The 5,648-nt window shown below is 42.1% G+C and overlaps 1 long non-coding RNA gene across 1 annotated transcript; it reads left to right on the top strand.

The window, feature by feature from the left end:
- LOC118959056 lies at positions 1–2,518 on the top strand. Its single transcript, XR_005048017.1, has 3 exons — positions 1–612; positions 1,406–1,546; positions 2,233–2,518. It is a non-coding gene; the product is annotated as an uncharacterized LOC118959056 (long non-coding RNA).
- The last annotated feature ends 3,130 nt before the right edge of the window (positions 2,519–5,648 follow it).

Raw genomic sequence — 5,648 nt, 5'->3', positions numbered from 1 at the left:
CCCAAGGATCCCAGATAACACTAACCACGTGTATGCTGTGTTTTGCGGGTGGTTTTGGAAGAGAGCTAGCTACACTTGAATAACTGTAATTTCAAGTGCATCAACTACTTTAATGCTTAGTTTACCTTTGCCATAACGATAGTCCAACAGTAAATGTGAATTATTCAGAAGATACTTCGGTCACTTCATTACTATTCAGTGTCAGTTGACGTTTGCATAGGCTGCTACTTTTGACTACAGTGAATGGCAAATAGCCCTCGGGTATTGACAAGGTACACGTCAAGTCGACAAAAATGGGTGAATGGTTATCATAATGCTGTACATTTTAGAATTTGAACGGTTTAAATGCTACAATCAGTGCACGCCACCGCAACAAACGCTCTGTACTGAGCTGGTGTCGCATTTCTCCAGTGCATGTCCAGATAAAAGGTCAAACTGATTACGAATGTTTAGCCCTGCTTCTCAGAAAACAAGGAGTTTCAAGTTGTAATGTCACGTGCACAATTGTCTTTCTTGCAAGCGCTAAATCCAACAATTAAATAATCAATCATTTCATACTAAAAATAACAAGGTCGAAATTAAACACACGAGAAATAAGAAGAACACGAGAAAGTAAGTAAGCTGTATACAGGGTCAGTGCCAATACCGTATTTACAATGTGCAGGGATACTGGAGTGATAGAAGTAGATATGTAAGGTGACTAGGCATCAGGGTTTATAATAAATAGTAGCAGCAGAGTATATGATGATTGTGTGTGTGTGTAGTCAGAATAAATGTAAGTGCATATTATATGTGTGAGTGTTTGTAGGGCCCTGTGAGTGTGCATAGAGACAGTGTAAAAAATAAATACACGGGTCAAATCAGATAGTCTGTAGCCATTTTGTCATCGATTTAGTTAGCTATTTAGCAAGTCTTATGGCTTGGGGATAGAAGCTGTTCGGGAGCCTGTTGATGTCAGACTTGATGCACTGGTACCGCTTGCCATGCACAAGCAGAGAGAACAGTCTATGGATCGAGTAAACTAAGATCATTGCTTCAATAGTTATACAATATGCCTGGAGAAATACCCTACTAAACTAAGCCATGCGTTTTGATGTGTTTCTCACTAGATGGTGTCTTCTGTATTGAATTGTATTCTATGGTATATTGTCTTATTTCATGCTTATATATCATTTTTTTCCCTCAGTGGTGAAACAGAATGGAATAGAAAATACCTTCTACAAGGTGTAATTTACTATAAAAGTACATCTGGTGCTACTGTTTTCATACCGTTTTGGATACATTAGAGAGCCTTGAATGAAATGTGTCAAACAGCACAAGGTAGAAATTTAGGAACAGATAATCCCAATAGATTTCCTAGATGTCATGTTTCAGTGGCATATCACTAACACTGTGAGGTTTGCAGTGTCACTCCAATCCTGGGAATTTCCCAATCCCCCCGGCCAGGTGATAGACGTGGTTGGTGGTGGACATGAAGTACATGGATACAGCAGCTGGTCTATCGTGGCTGAACTTCCGTCCTCCAGGGAGAGAGACTATAGCGCATGTAAGTCATTCTGGGGGATCCTAAGGGAGCGTGTCTGTCTGCCTCTTTCTCCCTCTCTATATGCTTCTCCTGATTGGAGACCAGAGGCAATACATTTTATCAACACTAGATGGCACCGTTGGCATGCATTACAGGGTAATCCATTCTTGACTATGAATATGCCAAATAAATGTTTTCCATAACAGGTGCCTTCATCAAATACATTTGCTTGAGGTTTGTCTCCTTGATGCTTTTGAAGTAGGGATCAAAGTACATAGGTATTTGGTGCCACACCTCTTATTGTCTCCATGAGAAAGTCAGTACTTCAGTCGGAGAAAACAAATGTACAGTGTGGGCGTGTGTGTGTGTGTGTGTGTGGGGGAGGGGGGGGGGGGGGGGGGGGGGGGGGGTGTTCTAATGAGACCAAGAACTTACATTTAGCTAAGACTTAGCAATTAGGACTTAGCTTGCAGGTCATACGTCCAGTGTCAGTGTGATCCAACAGCTAGTTTACGAGACACGTTGTCCAGATGATGATGCAGATCTGCCATGGTATGTGACCTCAGTATCTCTCTAACCACCCAGGACATGTTGTAGGCCCCTCAATCAGGATGGAACCGGTGTCAACCAGTCTGTTGTGTGGGTGTAGGAGAAGAACGGGAAGGACGAGTCTGTGTTGTGAATAAGAGTGCTTTGTTCTGTGTTAGATAAAGACACGGATCGAAGAGTTTCTGGAGCACCTGTTCCAGCGCATGGTGGCTGACCACTGCGGACCAGAACAGAAGGAGACAGGGATTCCTCAGACAGAGGGGGCTCTCGCAGGCAAGCCTGCGAGAGACATCCCTGCCATGCGCTGGTGGTCAGCCATGGGGCCCTCATACAGTTGAAGTTGGAAGTTTACATACACCTTAGCCAAATACATTTAAACTCAGTTGTTTCACAATTCCTGACATTTAATCAGAGTAAAAACACTCTGTTTTAGGTCAGTTAGGATCACCACTTTTATTTTAAGAATGGGAAATGTCAGAATAATAGAACAGAGAATTATTTATTTCAGCTTTTATTTCTTTCATCACATTCCCATTGGGTCAGATGTTTACATTCACTTAATTAGTATTTGGTGAAATGTTTCAGGTAGCCTTCCACAAGCTTCCCACAATAATTTGGGTGAATTTTGTCCCATTCTTCCTGACAAAGCTGGTGTAACTGAGTCAGGTTTGTAGGCCTCCTTGCTCGCACACGCTTTTTAAGTTCTGCCCACCAATTTTCTATAGGATTTGAGGTCAGGGCTTTGTGATGGCCACTCGACTTTGTTGTCCTTAAGCCATTTTGCCACAACTTTGGAAGTATGCTTGGGGTCATTGTCTATTTGGAAGACCCATTTGCGACCAAGCTTTAACTTCCTGACTGATGTCTTGAGATGTTGCTTCAATATATCCACATAATTTCCCTCTCTCATGATGCCATCTATTTTGTGAAGTGCACCAGTCCCTCCTGCAGCAAAGCACTCCCACAACATGATGGTGTTCTTCAGCTTGCAAGCCTCCCCCTTTTTCCCCCAAACATAATGATGGTCATTATGGCCAAACAGTTCAATTTTTGTTTCATCAGACCAGAGGACATTTCTCCAAAAAAGTACGATCTTTGTCCCCATGTGCAGTTTCAAACCATAGTCTGGCTATTTTTATGGCAGTTTTGGAGCAGTGGCTTTTTCCTTGCTGAGCAGCCTTTCAGGTTATGTCCATATAGGACTCGTTTTACTGTGGATATAGATACTTTTGTACATGTGTCCTCCAGCATCTTCACAAGGTCCTTTGCTGTTGTTCTGGGATTGATTTGTACTTTTCGCACCAAAGTACGTTCATCTCTAGGAGACAGAACACGTCTCTTTCCTGAGCTGTATGACGGCTGCGTGGTCCCATGGTGTTTATACTTGTGTACTATTGTTTGTACAGATGAACCGTGGTACCTTCAGGCGTTTGGAAATTGCTCCCTAGGATGAACCAGACTTGTGGAGGTCTACAATTTTTATTCTGAGGTCTTGGCTGATTTCTTTTGATTTCCCCATGATGTCAAGCAAAGTGGCACTGAGTTTGAAGGTAGGCCTTGAAATACATCCACAGGTACACCTTCAATTGACTCAACTGATGTCAATTACAATATCAGAAGCTTCTAAAGCCATGACATTTTCTGGAATTTTCCAAGCAGTTTAAAGGTGAATTCTAAGTGAAATAATCTGTTTTTAAACAATTGTTGGAAAAATGACTTGTGTCATGCACAAAGTAGATGTCCTAACCGACTTGCCAAAACTATAGTATGTTAACAAGACATTTGTGGAGTGGTTGAAAAACGAGTTTAAATTACTCCAACCTAAGTGTATGTAAACTTCCGACTTCAACTGTAAATGGGGTAGAGTGGAAGGGGTTGAAGGGAGGAACACATCTCCTGGTTTGTTCACACTAGGGCAGACGAACCGTATTGTGCTCTTTAGGAAATGTTCTTTTCACATTGTCCTTTCCAGCATGGCTTCAGCAACTATGGTGGATGCGTAACCAAGCCAGCACAGTGGAGCTTGGCTTCACTCGGCTTGGCCCTATAGTGTGGATCAGGCTATTAAGTGCTAACTAAGATATACACAGAGACAGACACCACACAGGCATCTGGTTTAAAGTGATTTAAATCGTTTAAAGTCATATATGTATTTGTTTTGTCTCGTACTTTGTCAATGTACATTATTTAAAACAATCAAGGTTGAGGAAATAAACAGTCATATTTTGAAGCTTTCCCATCTCATCACTGCTCAACCAGTTGACTTGTTAAAAACCTGTCCTTAAAATTCTAATTTCAGATTCTTTGACACCATCTAAATTCAGCCGTTCATAACTTTAGTTGAATGCCTTATTTTAACCTCAGTTCCCATTTCTGTGTTGCAATGTACTGACATCACTGCGTTCCTCTCAGGCTGCTGATAATTATTGATTCACTGTTAACCGGTGCGGCTCTTTGCTCTTATCACTCTCTGCTTCTATATACACGGAGTGTACAAAACATTAACATGGGCTTTCCATGACTTAGACTGACCAGGTGAATCCAGGTGAAAGCTGTGATCCCTTATTGATGTCACTTGTTAAATCCACTTTAATCAGTGTAGATGAAGGGAAGGAGACAGGTTAAAGAAGGATTTTTAAGCCTTGAGAAAATGTAGACATGGATTGTGTATGTGTGGCATTCAGAGGGTGAATATTTATGTGCCTTTGAACGGCGGATGGTAGTAGGTGCCAGGCGGGCCTGTTTGAGTGTGTCAAAGACTGCAACGCTGTTGGGTTTTTCACGCTCAACAGTTTCCCGTGTGTATCAAGAATGGTCTACCTCCCAAAGGACATCCAGCCAACTTGACACAAATGTGGGACGCATTGGAGTCAACATTGTCCAGGATCCCTGTGGAATGCTTTCGACACCTTGTAGAGTCCATGGCCGACGAATTGAGGCTATTCTGAGGGAAAACGGGAGCGCAACGCAATATTAAGGTGCTTCTAATGCTTTGTACACTCATTGTACACTGAACAAAAATATATAGTTTTGTGTATAGTTTTGGTCCCATGTTTCATGAGCTGAAATTAAAGATACCAGAAATGTTCCATACGCATATGCATTCTCTCAAATTCACACATTTGTTTACATCCCAGTTAGTTAGCATTTCTCCTTTGCCAAGATAATACTGACAGGTGTCAGGTGAGGCAGGTGTGGCATATAAAGAAGCTGATTAAACAGCACGATCATTACACAGGTGCACCTTGTGCTGGGGACAATAAAAGACCACTCTAAAATGTGCAGTTTTGTCACACAACACAATGCCACAGATGTCTCAATTTTTGAGGGAGCATGCAATTGGCATGCTGACTGCAGGAATGTTCACCAGAGCTGTTGCCAGAGAATTTAATGTTAATTTCTCTACCATTAGCTGCCTCCAACGTAGTTTTACAAAATTTGGCCGGAGGTCTAACTGGCATCACAACCGCAGATCGTTGTGTGGGCAAGCGATTTGCTGAAGTCAACGTTGTGAGCAGAGTGCCCCATTGTGGCAGTGGGGTTATGGTATGAGCAGGCATAAGCTACGGACAAC

The sequence above is a fragment of the Oncorhynchus mykiss genome, chromosome 1, assembly GCF_013265735.2.
Source record: "Oncorhynchus mykiss isolate Arlee chromosome 1, USDA_OmykA_1.1, whole genome shotgun sequence".
Lineage (NCBI taxonomy): Eukaryota > Metazoa > Chordata > Actinopteri > Salmoniformes > Salmonidae > Oncorhynchus > Oncorhynchus mykiss.
This window is presented reverse-complemented; position numbering and strand designations above follow the sequence as displayed.